This window comes from Rhagoletis zephyria, unplaced genomic scaffold (assembly GCF_001687245.7).
Source record: "Rhagoletis zephyria isolate East Lansing unplaced genomic scaffold, Rhagoletis_zephyria_1.1 Rzeph_scaffold_00887, whole genome shotgun sequence".
In the NCBI taxonomy this organism is placed as follows: Eukaryota; Metazoa; Arthropoda; class Insecta; order Diptera; family Tephritidae; genus Rhagoletis; species Rhagoletis zephyria.
This window is the reverse complement of record NW_016157971.1, coordinates 109,449-127,884: the sequence shown is the minus strand read 5'-3', so window position 1 is coordinate 127,884 and position 18,436 is coordinate 109,449.

Genomic DNA, 18,436 nt, shown 5'->3' with positions numbered 1-18,436 from the left:
GACTTCCAAAATATATGTATGTGGGCAATGTATGTATACTGTTTGACTGCGGTGTGTGTACAACGTAGCTATGCTTAGTTAAAATACACGGCAAAAATATGCAACGTAAATTTTTACATTATGGAACACTTCTCATGAACGCACATTTTCGCACTCTCATTCTTTCATCTCTCTCCCGCGCTAAATATTTTCTTGTTGGTTGTCGAGCGTTCATTTCGTGTTTCTCTCTCACATGGCAAGCATCAACTTTTTTAGTGATGCCGGGAATACCTATACGATGCGCTGTTACTACCGTCTTAGTACATTTTGGAACACAATGCTTAGTTAACTAAATACTTACAATACGGAATATGATGCTTGCGACGTATACATTGCAAATGACATTTTGGAAGTCAGCCCTACTCTTACAATATCCAGTATTCAAATATGGGATAACTATAATTTTATCAAAGTAAATGGATAGCTTTTTAGAAGTGTCAGTAGTGCTGCTTCTGAAACTCGTAGGCCTTTTTTAATTACGCACATGCAAAACTTAATTCATCCAAAATAGCTGCTATAACTTCTACCGCTTACACTTTGTTGCTTTTTCCACTTTTCCTAATAAACAATCGTGGTACAAAGCTCAATAAAAATATTAAAAATAAAATGTTAACAAGCCACAATAACATTGACAAATACCCTGAAACTATACAAAAAAGCAAATAAGCAAATGGATGTATAGAATTGACAACAACAACCAAGCTATCGAGTTTAAATAGCGGCAAATCAGCTGCACTTGATAGTAGTTGGTTGAATAAGGAAAATGAATTAGCAACAAGAGTTNTGTTATGAACCTTTGAACTCCGCAGCCAACCAACTCATACAGAATCCTTAGGAAGCTTCCGGGTGCATCCTAAAAGCCATTTGTGTGCACTAGCATTCCAGCCGCTTCAGTCATGGGGGGTTTCGGCTTGTCATCAGCGTTGCCGTTTTGGTCCAATTGGACCAAAATTGGTAGCTTCATTCTCCGTTGGTAGCTTGGTTGGTTTGATGAAGCTTTTGGTAGGCAAAAATGTTTTGAAAATAGAACCAAATTGAACATTAAAATTTGTTCGCTTAATTTGCGTTTACGCGTTCAAAACACTGCTTTCACTTTGCTTACACGTATAAGATTTCTTAATTTTTTCTATATTTTATTAAGCAGACAATTTTCTGCAAACAAAAACTCACTTCCCAAAGCTATGACCGATTAGCTGTACAAATTAACGAGAAGTTACCTATCGTCTTGAAAGAGAAATTGGTGATAGGCAATTTCAAAGTGTGAGTGTATTGGTAAAAAAGGGCGAGTGTATGCAAATTGAATCAAAATTATGAAATTTTTGATTGAAATGCATAAAATGTCTGCTTTTGTTTTTTCGCACACATACAAAAATTTTTTATATGAATTTAATCAATCTCACATTTTACAAACGTTTTTTATACAATACGTAAATTTTTTTATTTAAAGGCCCGAATTTCTTTTGTTTAATCTTAAAGATTGGTGTGAATGGTTAACCAATACTGTAAACAATATTTTGTGTAGTTTTAATTTTTACTGCTAATTTGTGTAGCTAAAAGCCCCCCAAACTCGAGAAATCTTGTTTTAATGATGAAAAATTTTTGGTAGTTTAGAAACTGATTTGGTAGGCGTTTTGGTACCTAAAAATATTTTCAAGTGGCAACACTGCTTGTCATGGCGCTCAGGAGTAAACCGGACAAAAGGGACATTCAAAAGAACACGCACGCGAGATAACAAAATTTGCACACAAATGAAATCTATCGAAAAGAAACCAGTGAACCGAAGCACTCTCTATTCGTGCCTCCTAATCTCCTTTTAACTTAAAAACCTACCAACCAAACAAATGCTTAGCAACCACTGATGCTGTTTGAGCTGCTCCGAGCCCACCCTACCATTGATTTCCTAGCTGTTATGGAAACCCCATTTTACCCACCAAAAATACTTCTGATTTCAGACCATTATTGTTAAGTTGAAAGCTCTATAATCATCTTTTTATTACAAATTAAAGCTCTACATTCATAATAGGTTTAAATTTAAGCTTAATAATTTTAGAAGAAAAAAATAAGTGCTTATTTTAGATATACTACAATTCGTCTCCTATTTAAAACAGCCTTTTTAAAAATTCAAAATATTTTGTACAAGTTTTATTTAGGTGATTAGCAAGCAAATTTATACTATTTAACTACTTAATTATAGTTGCAGTGGAAATTCCTACGGGATATAATGCTAGTCGGAATTACCTTGTATGTTCATAATTAACATCATACTAACTAATATACGGCGAAGATCCCGAAAGGAAATTGTATGTACTCCATATATACGGACACATAATATTGTTGTTTCAGTATATACACATTATGTCTACGTATATACGGAGGCGAAATTAAGAAGAAAATATGTTAACAAATTAGCTTTATTGTACTTACATACATACTAGGGATGTTAATTTTCGGGGTTTTGTCGATCCCGGGATTTTCGGGATCTGAAAATACAATCCCGGGATCGCGGGATTGTCCCGAAATTCAGGTAAAAGTGCAACACATCTGTGATCATCCTATTATAGTATTTTAAAACAGATTGATATAACAAAAAAAGTACAATTTATTGTAATTCATTTACATATTTATTAAGGCGATAAATTAGTATTTTCAATCAACAAAAAACAAACATAAAATTTGACAAACATATATGTATGTATGTACATATCCTCATTAATTTATAACATAGTTTTTGTACTACAAGTACAAATGCATATACGGTCACTCCCAGAAATATTTTGCATAGATTTTTTTTGCAATATTCAGAATATTTTTCTTGGTATTTTTTTTGTTAATTTAAAAAAATATATACGTATGTGCAATTTTGAAGTTGCTAAAACACCCCGTTGACATTTTATATATTTTTTTTGCCACAAAAGAATTCGTTATAAGGAAGAAAATGCCCAACATCGTCAGTAAAAAAAAATAAAAAAATCAAGGGAGTTTTTAGCAACTTTAAAATTGCACTTTATTGTATTAAATTGAATGGGCTATAAAAATGCATAATAGAATTTTTTGTAAAAATTATGATTAAAAAGTTTGATATTTTTATGATAATTTGGTGAACTTAAACCAACTTTCTCTAAAGTGTGAAATTTTGATTTACATGATTTTTGTTGTAAAATGAGCTATATATTTTTTATAATTAACAAAAAATAACCATGAAAAATATTTTGAATATTGCAAAAAAATCGATGCAAAATATTTTTGTAAGTGACTGTATTTGGTACAGCAGTAACTGCCTATGTAACTATATAAAAATTTTTATATCACTGTTTGAGATCAATTTAAGATATTATCAGTATATTTAAGTAATAATAAAAAAATTAACACATTTAAGTAAAAAATAAATATATAAGTGCATCACCTATTCCATTTTGAGCGAAGCAAAATTATTCCTTCTTTTGATGGAAATGCGATCTTAAAGAAATTATAGCATTAAGGGTTGCAAAAAATTCTTGTTTTGCCCTTGAGAGGGGATATTTGTGATAAAAATTTAATTAGCTAACAAAAAAATTGTTTCCAGCAATCCCGGGATTTAAATCGACTAATCCCGGGATTTAAATCGACATCCCTAATACATACATATACGCTGCTCAGAAGGCCTTCGTTTAGTCGCTGCATGCTGTTGTTTCTGTTGTGATTTTCTTTCTTAATTAAAATTTTTCTCCAAGGATTATTTTATCAACTTCTAAATTTTTCCTTTCGCACTTTCTTTGCGTTAATCACTTTATCTTTTCCTATTCTTCACCGTGTTAACATACTTTTCTTTTTCCTCTACATTTTCTTCATATATATACATATATCAGTGATCAGTGTTGCCAACTTTTTATTTTCAGAAAGCACCAAAAACTTGGAAAAAAGGCGTTTTACCAAACTAAAAGCACCAAATTTTTTTTAATCAAAGGACGCCTTTTTCGTAACAGTTTGCATTTAACAAATGCAAAAAATTAACAATATTACAAGAATACATACATAAATCAATACAAAAAACGTTTTCGCTCATAACGATTGAATAGCCTCTACACATGCCATGATGCCTCATGCTTACGACGTAATACCGAAGTACTATTAAAACTAGTATATCTCGAGAACAAAAATCGAATCGCAACAATTTGATGTTTTCATTATATACAGCCGGGCTCCCGTTTCCGAATTCGCAAAAATTTAGCGTTTTAGTTTTCAAATCGCAAAATTACGTGCTCCAATTTTCGCAAATCGGAAAATTTTTGTGGTTTTAAATCGGTTGCCGATGAGACGGTGGAATGAAAAGTAAATGGCAAAATTAACATAAATGCCAAGCTAGCTTAGTTTAAATTTATTTTTGATTATGCCCATTATATCTTGCGATATTTTTGGCGTCCTAAAATTAACTTTTTATGTTGATTTTATTTGTTTAATTCACTATTTATTATACACATCTCCATTTTGGGCAACGAAAATTTATCGAAGCAACGAAGATTTACGATTTGGTGCGGACGATACATGTGCGATAATTGGTGCATACCTTCAAGGGATGGCTTTTAAGAATGCTGGAAACGATGTGGAAAATGGAACTTATCGATAACAAAATGTTGCGAACTCAAGGGCACCCAAAAATAAAAATGTACGATTTTTACGAAAACGCAAAAGTAAATGAAAATGGGAGCCCGGCTGATAACCACAAATATCGCAAAAAACCGTGTTTTTGGCAATCTGGGGGTAGGATATCTAGTACTAGAGCAATTGTGCGGCCAGATTTGGATTCAGCACCAAGAAAGGATGTGTTTTACTCAGGTGGTAAAAAAATCAAAATTTGTACAAACAATTAGAAAAGAAACAAATAAATACTTAACTTACCTGCGTAATAGCATTTTCAACAAGGTGGGTTTGCAACTTCAGCTTTTTATCAATTATGGTTGTATTTTAGTGCATTTGAATTTGTATATTCTTGTAAATTCCGCATCTTCATGAGACACCACAGCTTATAATATTTCAAATTATTTCAGGCTTTAACCATCTTGGAGTAATTTTAATTAAAAAAAGCACTAAAAAAGGCACTAGGCACTAAGTAATTTTTTTAGCGTTTTAATTTTCAAAAAGCACTAAATCTAGTGCCTAAAGCACCAAGTGGCAACTATGTCAGTGATGCACACGGGAGTCTCCGGGAGCTACTCGGCTTTCACATACAAGTCGTGTGTGCGCAGCTACCGAACTTATGCGCTGCTAGCAGCCGGTCAGTTTGCGTTTGTACTTCATGCTGTAAGCATCACATGCGCGAGCTGTTTTGCTGAGAACACANCATTACATGCGCGAGCTGTTTTGCTGAGTACACACATACAGATACAAAAATATTGCGCTTGTATTGGGAGCTCTGCCAAAGTTGTGCACCACTGTCATCTATACTAATTATATAGAGAGAAGTCCCTTTTTTTTGTAACAGGTAATCTCGCGAACGGATAGTCCGATTTTGTATACAAATAGCTTTCGGTAACCACCTGGTTTTAGGCTAAAAAAATTTTACTTTTTTTCGGGTAGGTGGACCAGGGGACCGGTCTATTCGAAAAAATCTTATTATAGTCCGATGTGCTTAAAATTTAGTACGTAAGTAGCTTTTTAGCATATATTAGCATATATGACCCATTTTTTCCGGGAAGTGGTCCAGGGACCGATCTATTCAAAAAAATCGCATTTATGGTCCGATTTGCTTAAAATTCGGTACGTAAGTAGTTTTTTAGCATATATTAGGATATATGGTCCATTTTTTCCGAGAAGTGGACCAGGGACTGATCTATTCGAAAAAATCGTATTTACGGTCCGATTTGCTTAAAATTCGGTACGTAGGTAGCTTTTTAGCATGTAATAGCATATATGATCCATTTTGTCCGAGAAGTGGACCAGGGACCGATCTGTTCGAAGAAATCGTATTTATGGTCCGATTTGCTTAAAATTCGGTACGTAGGTAGCTTTTTGCCTGGATAAGCTTATAGATTCCTGTTTTCCAATTTTCATGCAATTTCGAATATAAATAGCTTTAAGTAACGACCATATCAAGGGGCGAATTCGTCACTAGGCAAGATTTTTTTGCGCCAATCAGAAACAACGGATACTGTCAAAATATAATTATAATATATAATATATCTCAACTAATATATATTTAGAAAGCCGTTTGTTAGTTTTCGCAAGGCTCGAGAGCGGCTGAACCGATTTTTTTGAAACTGCCACCTGCCGCACGTGTCCCAAGGATGGTTTTAGGCTGAAAAAAATCTATATGTAAAGGGGGCGTGGCACTTCCCATACAAACCGAATTTCTCATGCTACATATCTCTGAAAGTGTGCATGGTAGAGTTTTGGAAATTGGTATGGAGATATACGAAATCAATCGCATACCCTTGGAGAAAAATTTTAGCTATTGTAAAAAGGGGTGTACATCTACCATACAAACCGAATTTTTCATACTGCTTATCTCTGGAAATTTTTTGGTAGAGTTCTAGAGTATTGTATGGAGATGTACGAAATAAATCGCATACTCTTGGAGCAAAATTGGAACTATTGGAAAAGGGGGCGTGGCATCTTCCATACAAACCGAATTTTTCATACTGCCTAACTTTGGAAGTGTTCATGGTAGAGTTCTGGAACTTGGTATGGAGATATACGAAATCAATCGCATACTCATGAAGAAAGAGGGCAGCTCTTGGAAAGGGGGGCGTGGCACCTCCCATATAAATCGAATTTTTATACTGCATATCTCTGAAAGTATTCATGGTACAGTACTGGAACTTCGTATGGAGATATGTATATAGTTGAAATCAAGCCCATACTCATGGAGAAAATTTGGGCTATTTGAAAAGGGGTGTGAGGCCTACAAACGTACCGACCTTAACTATCTTTGAATGAATTTTTTTATTCTTCTGTAGGTGTGTTTGTGAGTGAAATCCTCCTAAATGGTTGTACGTATTTTAATGAAACTTTATGTGTATTTGAGCGGGTCTCTGGATGGTTTAGTTTCACAATTTAATCCGACAGTTGACGCTGTAGTTGAGTTATTACTAAAAATCTTATTTATGATCCGATTTGGCTAATGTTTTAAATATGTATGCAATACTATTGCAAAAACGTGCTGCCAAGTGGTGCTGAAGTCGAGCCATTACTAAAAATAGCCAAGTGAGAAAAGGGGCCGTGAAGATCAAATTAAATCGACTTGTTGCACCATTGAGAATATAGAACGCTCCTGCGTTGCAATTGGCCCAATGGATGTGATTTTCGAATATTATTAAGCGTTCAAACTTTTAAGGTATTTCGTCTGAAATAAGTATATGTATATTGCATTTCTGTAGAACAATGATTCGCACCCATTTGAAATTGCCACCTACTATACCGGGTCATTGTTGCCGCCAGGGAGTGAAGAGGAAAAAATGTATTTCGCTTTGCGCATAACCGTGCTATGAAATGCCGCACAACTGGAGAATTTCAAGAACGGATATAGCACTTTCTTTAGGTTATTTAAAGCGGCAAATGACCACCAAACCTTAATCTTAGCAGACAAATGTGCCAATGAAAATCGTAAACGTGAATTGTTGGTGAAAATGTTGGACCAAAAAGTTTCAATAAAATATATGAAAATTTTGGGCGGGACGAAGTTCGCCGGGTCTGCTAGTATATATATATTTTTTTTGTTTTTTTTGGTCTACCTTAAATACATTAAAACACTTCTTTTAATGTTTCAAAATGGAAAAAAACCGTTTAAACTACATTCAAAAGTCAAAATTCACCGATTTTTGCAGTTTAACATTTTCTCTTAGTTAATTATCTACACGAGGTAACTTTCCTCCGATTTCCTTCTTATCCATCTGTTTTTTTTCTACTTCTTCCGTAGTTTTTACACGCTACTAACTAAAGTGAAACTAATATATTTTTACTTCAAACTTTCTTTAGATTAGTTTGCACTTATCATAATATTTATTTAAGCTCCAATAACCAAATCTTAACCTTTTTAATTATAGTTTTTTTTCATATAAAAATAAAGGTAATAATCGCGACTGCGGGGATAGACTGTACTAGCATGTAGATGTTGCCGTCGACTTGTCAAACTACTTTTATATATGCCCTCACTCAGTTTTTCGTACTCAAGCTACTCTTCTGAAGTAATTGAAACTGAGCGTAGCTTATGTTGTGCTAATGATCATTAGCCTCCATTGCATTTAGCGGATTTTTTACATGCTTTTAGAATATGCATTTAAAGAAAAGTGAAAAGTATGAATATACACATGAACAAGTATACCCTTTTCTATATAGCTCAAGATCTGAAGAAACTTATAACTGTGATATTATCTGTGATCTTAGATTTTAAGGTATTTCTTTTAGGGTTTAATTTTTAACTAGTTTTATGAAAAAAAATATTATCTTGTTATCCGGATTTTAGGTGAGAATTGATGAAAAAATATATCGCCTTTGTTGTTGCCTGATTCGTTTTGGTAGAATACATATACATATGCCGGTTGATTGTAGCCTCTATTCCGAATATAGGGTTGAAATTTTTATTGATTGATCCGCGTGTTACTGCAGCCTCTCATCCGCATATAACTTGCAACTTGGCTGTTGGGGAAGGCATTACTTTTGCCGAAATGCCTCAGTGGATCTGGATGATGCTGCCGAATATTAAGGATTTCGCTACCTTACGCGAAATTAATTTTCTAAGAACCGGATTTCTTTTTGAAGCTTAAAATAGATACTTTTATGCACACGTCTGCACCTTTCACTGGCTTCAATCCAAAAGAACGATCCTCGGAAAACGGAAATGTTCAACGCCTCTTTCTCGTGATCAACAAGTGCTTTCTTGATCATCCCTGTCTATTTTACTACTTTTTGTAGATCAGAGCTAGGGAGTTTATGGTATACCATAAAAATAGTAAAGTAACAAAACTCGAAATGGGGTCTTAATAGAAGCATTTTTGCGGGAAATAAAGGTAGATAAGCGTCTAAAATATACCTCGGGTATTAAAAATGCAAATTTAGGTATTTTCTTTTTATCATTTTGAAAAGTGGTTTTACTTAAGTTTATAAATACCTAATTATCGTCACTCACAATAAGGTGGCGCTAAAGAGGTATATATAAAGATGAAAAAAGGGAAAATATGAGAAAAGCCAGAAGAGACAGTCAACTACTTACAGTTGTGGCGATATTAAGTGGCCGGCAAAGATTAAAAGCGTCTAAAATTACGATACCTGTACGACGGTACACACCCCCCCTCCAAAAGTGTTGGTGCGGTTGTCGGAGTTATTCGCAACTGTTGCGAATATCTTTTTGGTGATAATACTCCTTTTTCTTGGTTTCTACATCCTCAAATAAATACTTACAATTGCCTTTGGTTCCAATGACTTTTGCTTTGACAAACTTAGGAGCGAATTTTGCATTGAACTTTTTACTTGCATCGCTTTGAACAAGATTCCTTCTGAACACTATATCTCCTATTTTGTACGTTTTTGTACTACTACGTAAATTATATCTTTTTGCTGAAGCCTCAAAGGCTGCTTGAATATTTTTAGCTATCGCGTCTCTTACTAGTTTCAATATATCCGATTTTTCAAGCACATTACTGTCTTCTTCTTCGAGTTTCCGTAGGAGCTCATAATCTTTCGCGGGAGTCAACATTTGCTGCCCGAAAAGTGCGTAATACGGAGTACAAGCTATGGTTTGGTGATATGAACTCCTAAGAGCCTCGCCTATTTCTGAGAGATACCTGTCCCAAACACTTTGGTCTTTCTGTATATAGGAGCGGATGCCGGTTATGATCGAACGGTTGACCATTTCGCTTGCATTCGCCTGCGGGCTATACAGCGCTGTGTAAACGTGGCGAATTTCACGTTGGCTTAAAAGGTTGTTGAATTTTGTTGACTTAAACTGTTTTCCATTATCAGTCATTACAATATCTGGTGTACCCACGATTGAGAGAATACAAAGGTTGCGCCGATCCCGGACCGCTATTCCTCTCTTAACGAATTTGACAGAATCGTTGTTTGCATGACGTCACACTAGTGCAACTTGTTTACATTTTTCCTTGCAAAATTTTTTCTTCTTCCATTCTTGCTCACGTTTTGGCATTTCTCTCTCGCAATTGCACCAGTGTGACGTCACACAAAAGTTATTCTCAAAAATCCTCTCTGATCGGCGCAATCTTGTATTCTATCATTCTTGTGGTGTACCAAATAAAGTGAAAACATTTTCGTGTAAGTAATCACATATGACCGATGCCTGAAAATTCTTAATTGGGTTTAAAAGTGAGTACTTAGTAAGGTGATCCAACACAATCAAAATCCCTATATGTCCGCGCTTAGACCTAGGATACGGACCAAGTAGGTCAACGTACAGTTTTTGAAATGGCCTTTGCACAGTATACTGTGCAGCCATTGGTGGACGCAGAGTTATGTTTGGCGCTTTGCTTTTGTGGCACACTTCACATTTCGAAACAAAATTTTTCACATCGACCGTCATAGTGGCCCAAAAAAGATTTTTACGTATGCGTTGCAGTGTCTTCGCTACACCACCATGGCATTTATTTGGAGGTGTGTGAGCATTATCTATGACCTGTGCTACTAGCTCCTTCGGGATCCACAGTTTCCAATGAAATTTTCCATTTTCAGCATCGCCATCAGAAAATTCTCTTCGCTTATATACATGTTCATTCAAAACTTGCAAATCGGGTAAACGAGAACAATTATTACGTATGTGTGACTTTAACTTTTCGTAATCTTCCGATTTGAATTCTGGTGAGTTTAAATCTACAAGAGGACGAACATCGCTATCAACAACTTCACCAATTTCATTACCTCTGTCTTCAAAATTCTGCGTAGATAGACTATCAGGGAAATTTTCTGTGTGCCTTTCCTATGTTCTATAGTGAATGTAAATCCTCGAAGTTTTAATGACCACCGTGCTAACCTACCGGAAAGGTCGGGTTGCCGCATCAGCCATTGTAGACTAGCGTGGTCAGTAACAATTTTAAATTCTTGCCCTTCGATATAAGCACGGAACTTTTTCAAGCAGAGCATGGCAGCGAGACATTCAAGCTCGGTCACAGAGTAATTACTTTGCGCTTTGTTGATATTTTGAGAAAAATATGCAATCGGAGTCTGAACCCCATCTTCATTCTTCTGTGAGAGGACTGCGCCAAGACCTAACCTGCTGGCATCGCACTGTATTATAAAAGGTTTTTGGTAGTTTGGATTTGCCAACACCGGTGCGGAACATAATCTATCTTTTAACTTATCGAACGCTTCTTGGGCTTCTGAGTTCCATGCAAAGCTTTTACTTTTCTGAAGTAGGTTTGAAAGGGCAGCTGTTATCGTAGCAAAATTGTCGATAAAACGGCGGTACCAACCAGCCATTCCAAGGAATCTGCGCAATTGCTTCACGTTGGTAGGCACCGGATAGTTGGTAACTGACGAAACTTTATCCGGGTCTGTGCGCAGTGTCCCATTACCAACAATATAGCCAACATATTTAAATTCCTTAATGCAGAACTTGCTTTTGGAAACATTTATTGTTAAACCGGCTTTCCTTAATTGGAAAGCGACTTCAGTCAGAACGGACATATGAGTTTTGAAATCTTCGGACACGATCAGAAGATCATCGAGGTATACAAAAACTTGGTTTTTAAGTTGGGGAGGAATGACGCCATCCATCAAGCGACATAGTGCTTGTGGGGCGCTGCAGAGGCCAAAAGGCATGACACAATAGCGGTATAACGGACGATTAGGGACGGTGAAGCAGGTGTAATCCCGCGAATTCTCGGCAAGAGGAATTTTCCAAAATGCACGGCGAAGATCGAGGGAGCTGATGAATTCTGCTTTCGGTAACCTGCTCAGAATTCCCTCTATATGCGGTAACGGATACGCATCCATAACGGTAACACTATTAATTTTCCGTGAATCTAGACACAGACGGACTTTGTCGGACTTTCTAACTAATACTACTGGACTAGACCAAGGACTGTTGGAGGATTCTTCTATCACACCCAACTTGATCATTTCATCGATTTCACTACGAAGGATCTTTTAATTAGCGGGAGAAATGGGAAAATAGTGCTGTTTAACCGGACGGACATTGGGCTCTAATTCAATTTCATGTTCTATTAAAGAAGTTTTTCCTAACCCCTCTTTCTCACAATTAGGAAATCTCGATTTTATTAAATTTAGCTGTTGTTGCTGGTCACAAGATAACCGAAGTTGGTTCTCGTCTATAAAATCTCCACTGTCAATTTGAGAAATTATGTGGGGCGCAATTTGAAATTTGCTCCAAAAATATATTCCCAAAATTACATCTTGTGACATGCAAGGTATAACGAAAAAGTTTATCGCTTTAATCTTTTCTTTGTAGGGCACCGCTAAAGTGATCATACCAAAAACAATCTGCTTTCTACCGGCAGCAGTACAGACGGTTCGGTGCTGCTTCAGTGTCTTACTATTTGAAACTTCTTTGGCTAGCGTGCTACCTATGCAGGATACCTGCGCACCACTATCAAGAAGCGCTAAAATAGTTCTGTCGAGAATAGATTTTTGCGCATATGGTCTCAAATCTGCACCTTTATTTTGGATCGAGGAAATAATGCAACCTATATTACGGCGTTGGAGCTTGATATTTTTCCAGAAGGTTTTCATTCGATTAGTCGAACGGCTTTTTACAACAGGCGATTCCACTGGGTTATTAAAAATCTTGGCCTTGATTTCTTTGTATCTCTGCATATGAACTTCGTACGGTATTATTTCGGCATCCATAACAAAAAATTTGCCTATCTTCTAGACAATCATAAAACGTATGTCCTTCCTTTCGACAATTCCAGCAAATAATTTTAGGGTTTTTTGCTCGCTGAGCAATTGCTTCTACTTCGGCGCTAGGTAACACGGACTCAAAATTAAAATCTTCCTCAACTTCACTAATCTGTCTACGAGGTAATGGTTGTTGGCTACCAGAAATCTCCTTAAACAGACTCTCGCCCTATAAACACAGTCTGCGGAGCTCTGCTAACGAGTTTATTGGCACGTATAAAAGTTGCTGACGTACTCGCGGACGCAAATTTCTTTGCATAATTTCTACTAATTCTGGTTCCGGTAACGGCAAACGCAAACTCTCCGCGAGTTTTAAAAGGGCGTTACGGTACTCGTCGAAAGATTCGGTTGCACCTTGCTTACGAGCCCGCAAATTATCTTTTATTTCCGTGTCAGTCTTGTTCACTTCAAAATGCATACGTAGGGCCTGGCACAACGAAGGCCATGTTACACGCTCAACGGTGCGTCGATAATGCCAATACCAGTCTTTGGCTTCTTTTGAGAAGAAAAACTGCACGTTCTCGCATAGCAAGTTGAAATTTCCATTTAGGGTATCTACAACCCGCGACTCGATACGGTAAATGAAACTGTCTACCGTGAGATTAGGAGACCCATCAAATTTGATGTCCCTGCGATTAACCTAGCAGCTTTCGCACTGTTAAAGCTTGACGACGCGTTACTGAAGAGAAATTGGTCTAATTGCCGATTAAACTGGTCCTGGCTCGATTGGTTTTCGAAATAGGGCATTTCGCGGGGTAAAACAGGAGTAGATATATGAGGATTTTGTTGGGAAGTATTTTGGTTTTGATTATTGCTGTTATTGGAAGCTGCCGGTGGAGCTCCATTTAAGTTATCTCGGCTTAGTAAATTAGTCAACGCCCCCTCAATTCGCTTTTCGATCAATTGGGCAACTCGTATTTCGAGTCCGTCAAAAATAGACGCCTGACGTGCGGAGATCACCGCGTTAACTAGCGTGTTGATACGCGCTTCCTCACTCGCCTGGCTTACACTGACAAGGTTGTTGCGCTCAGGATTTATCGGCAAGCCCATTGCTCCTTCTTCGGGCTGATTAGTTTGCCTGGACGAATCTAAATTTGGCTTATTACATCCGGAGATAGCACTTGTAGCCGTTTGTTTTGGTCGTGAACGTGCACCCGTACCGGCCAGAAAATCTCGGTTACTGCAAGCAGTACGGCACTGAGGACAGGAGGGAGTCCGTTTTAACCAATTCAGCAAACAATGTCGGTGGAATTTGTACGAACATACTGTTTTTAGAATTATCGTTTTCGGTAAAATTTTCGCGGCATGTAACGCACACGCTCACCTGAGGTGGTAAATTCTCTTTACTGTGTCTTAAGGACACTATTAACGATAGAGAAAATCACCAAAACGGAAGGTTAAATCAATGAAAATAGGAAGGGTAAAGCAAAGAAAATAGGGTCGATATAAAACTCGGCGCACAAAAAAAAAACGGTTCGTTGTTCAAATAGTCTATCAACCGAATACTTGCGGATGTCGATCCACTAAGATAGAGTTGGGATATTCGAATAATCTTGAGAATAGATTCTAGAACTTTGACTTCGCGTCAAACGAAAAACTAATTATGGGATACCCCAGAAAAGTCTAAAGATAAAAAAACGGTACACGATAGTCAATTATTCACAAGCGATGGTAAAGTTCGATAATAATGTGTTGTTTGTGTTGTCTTACTTTCTTCTGCACTTGTTGGCGGTCAAAATTTATAGCATTTATTTGGTTTCCGGCTCAAAGAATAAGGATATTTTGGCGATGAAATGTTTGGGTTTGATAGAAAAAAACTCAACAAAAAAAATCCCTTAAACATTCAAAACAAAAATATACATAAAAATAAGAAACCTTGAAATAAACCTGAAGTGAAATAATTTAACGATTTGAGTAGCATCGAGAAGAAAACTACACAAATAGGAACTACCTTAAAATATCCGGTTTGACTCACAAGCATTTAGCCATATCAACTCAACATTCCTCAATATTAAGAGGTAGCAGGTATAGTAAAGCATTTATGAAAGCCAAATGAAACCCCGAACTGCATAATGGTAAACTGCCTAGCCTTTAGCTGTAGCTAGTTAAGATTCCAAATTATACCTTCCGAGTTCCCAAGCTTAACGGAAAGAAATAAACCTCGAAGAATAAATTAATCAGCAACTTTACTAAAATCTGGTAAGTTATGCAAGTATGAAGCCACAAAACTAAATTCCAAAACTTTGTCTTGTCACTTTCCTCAACCAGACAGACGATAACCAGATTCCGAAGATGAAACCAAATAGTGAAGTCCACGAACTTACAATTCAGGTACCTATAAAACTACCTTTTCGCGGGCCCCACGTTGGGCGCCATTTATCTGTTATGAACCTTTGAACTCCGCTGCCAAACAACTCATACAGAAGCTTAGGAAGCTTCCGGTTACGCGTACCTCCTAAAAGCCATTTGTGTGCACTAGCATTCCAGCTGCTTCAGTCATGGGGGAGTTTCGGCTTGTCATGGCCCTCAGGAGTAAACGGAAAAAAGGGACATTCAAAAGAACACGCGAGGTAACAAAATTTGCACACAAGTAAAATCTATCGAAAAGAAACCAGTGAACCGAAGCACTCTCTATTCGTGCCTCCTAATCTCCTTTTAACTTAAAAACCTACCAACCAAACAAATGCTTAGCAGCCACTGATGCTGTTTGAGCTGCTCCGAGCCCACCCTACCATTGGTTTCCTAGCTGTTACGGAAACCCATTTTAGCCACCAACAATACTTCTGATTTCAGACCACTATTTTTAAGTTGAAAGCTCTATAATCATCTTTTGATTACAAATTCAAGTTCTACATTTATAATAGGTTTAAATTTAAGCTTAATAATTTTAGAAGAAAAAAATAAGTGGCTTATTTTAGATATACTACAATTCGTCCCCTTTTTAAAACAGCCTTTTTAAAAATTCAAAATATTTTATACAAGTTTTATTTAGGTGATTAGCAAGCAAATTTATACTATTTAACTACTTAATTATAGTTGCAGTGGAAATTCCTACGGGATATAATGCTAGTCAGAATTACCTTGTATATTCATAATTAACATCATACTAACTAATATCTATACGGCGAAGAACCCGAAAAGAAATTGTATGTACAACATATATACGGACACATAATATTGTTGTTTCAGTATATACACATTATGTCTACGTATATACGGAGGCGAAATTAAGAAGAAAATATGTTAACAAATTAGCTTTATTGTACTTACATACATAAATATACGCTGCTCCGAAGGCCTCCGTTGAGTCGCTGCATGCTGTTGTTTCTGTTGTTGTGATTTTCTTTCTTAATTAAAATTTTTATTTTATTAACTTCTAAATTTTTCCTCTCGCACTTTCTTTGCGTTACTCACTTTATCTTTTCCTATTCTTCACCGTGTTAACATACTTTCCTTTGTACATATATATATTATATATATATATATATATATTTTTTTTTTTTGGTCTACCTTAAATACTTTTAAACACTTCTTTTAATGTTTCAAAATGGAAAAAACCTTTTAAACTATGTACATTCAAAAGCCAAAATTCACCGATTTTTGCAGTTTATAGTTATATCTACACTCACTCAGTTTTTCTTACTCAAGCTACTCTTCTGCTTCTCTTGAAATTTCGGTAGTGCTCATTTACACACGGCGATTTTTGTTGCCGCAACTCGACGTTTGTAGGAGAGAGCGTGACGAGGAAAGGAGAGGGGCACCGAGTTGCTCGTGCTCGGGCAACACGCTTTGTGCTCTCGTTCGTCTGTGTAAATTGAACCGCTGTTCACAGCTGACAACAACAATTGCATACACACAAATCGCCGTGTGTAAATGAAACGAGCAACACCAAAAGGGAATGTGAAAAATTGCGTCGACAAAAGTCGTAGCGGCAGGGAAATGAAGAGAGCCACTGCCTAAGCTGGCGTGAAGTAATCATCATTAGCCTCCATTGCATTTAATGCAATTTTACAGGCTTTTAGAATATGCATTTAAAGAAAAGTGAAAAGTAAATATGAATATACACATGAACAAGTTAACCCTTTTCTATATAGCTCATGATCTGAAGAAACTTAGAACTGTGATATTATCTGTGATCTTAGATTTTAAGGTATTTCTTTTAGGGTTTAATTTTTGACTAGTTTTAAGAAAAAAAAAATGATCTTGTTATCCGGATTTTAGGCCAGAACTGATGAAAAAATATATCGGCTTTGTTGTTGCCTGATTCGTTTTGGTAGAATACATATATATATGCCGGTTGATTGTAGCCTCTATTCCGAATATAGGGTTGAATTTTTTATTGATTGATCCGCGTGTTACTGCAGCCTCTCATCCGCATATAACTTCCATTTTGGATGTGGGGGGAAGGCATTACTTTTGCCCAAATGCTTCAGTGGATCTGGATGATGTCGCCGAAAATTAAGGATTTCGCTACCTTACGCGAAACTAATTTTCTTAGAACCGGATTTCTTTTTGAAGTTTAAAATAAATAGATACTTTTATGCACACGTCTGCACCTTTCGCTGGCTTCAATCCAAAAGAACGATCCTCGGAAAACGGAAATGTTCAAGCCTCTTTCTCGTGATCAACAAGTGCTTTCTTGATCATCCCTGTCTATTTTACTTTTTGTAGATCAGAGCTAGGGAGTTTATGGTATACCATAAAAATAGTAACATAACTCGAAATGGGGTCTTAATAGAAGCATTTTTGCGGGAAATAAAGGTAAATAAGCGTCTAAAATATACCTCGGGTAATAAATTGCAATTTAGGTATTTTCTTTTTATCTTTTTGAAAAGTGGTTTCAATAAAGTTTATAAATACCCAATTATCGTCACTCACAATAAGGTGGCGCTAAAGAGGTACATATAAAGATGAAAAAAGGGAGAATATGAGAAAAACGAGAAGAGACAGTCAACTACTTACAGTTGTTGCGATATTAAGTGGCCGGCAAAGATTAAAAGCGTCTAAAATTACGATACCTGTACGACGGTACAGCAGGTTCGATTCCTGCTGAAGTCTAGAAAAAACAAGTCTGGTGAGGAGATGTGGTGATCTCCGAAATAGCTGCTATAACTTCTACCACTTAGACTTTGTTTCTTTTTCAATTTTTCCTAATAAACAGTCGTGGTACAAAGCTCAATAAAAATATTAAAAAGAAAATTTTAATAGGCCACAATAACAATGACAAATATATAGTTTAGGAAGTGCCTGCCTGAAACTATACAAAAAAGCAAATAAGCAAATGGATGTATAGAATTGACAACAACAACCAAGCTGTCGAGTTCAAATAGCGGCAGATCAGCTGCACTTGATAGTAGTTGATTGAATAAGGAAAATGAATTAGCAACAAGAGTTTACGGGATGTACATAGCTCAGTGGTTAACGCTTCTGACTTTGAACATCGAATACGCAGGTTCGATGTGGTGATCTCCGAAATAGCTGCTATAACTTCTACCGCTTAGACTTTGTTGCTTTTTCAATTCCTCCCAATAAACAATCGTGGTACAAAGCTCAATAA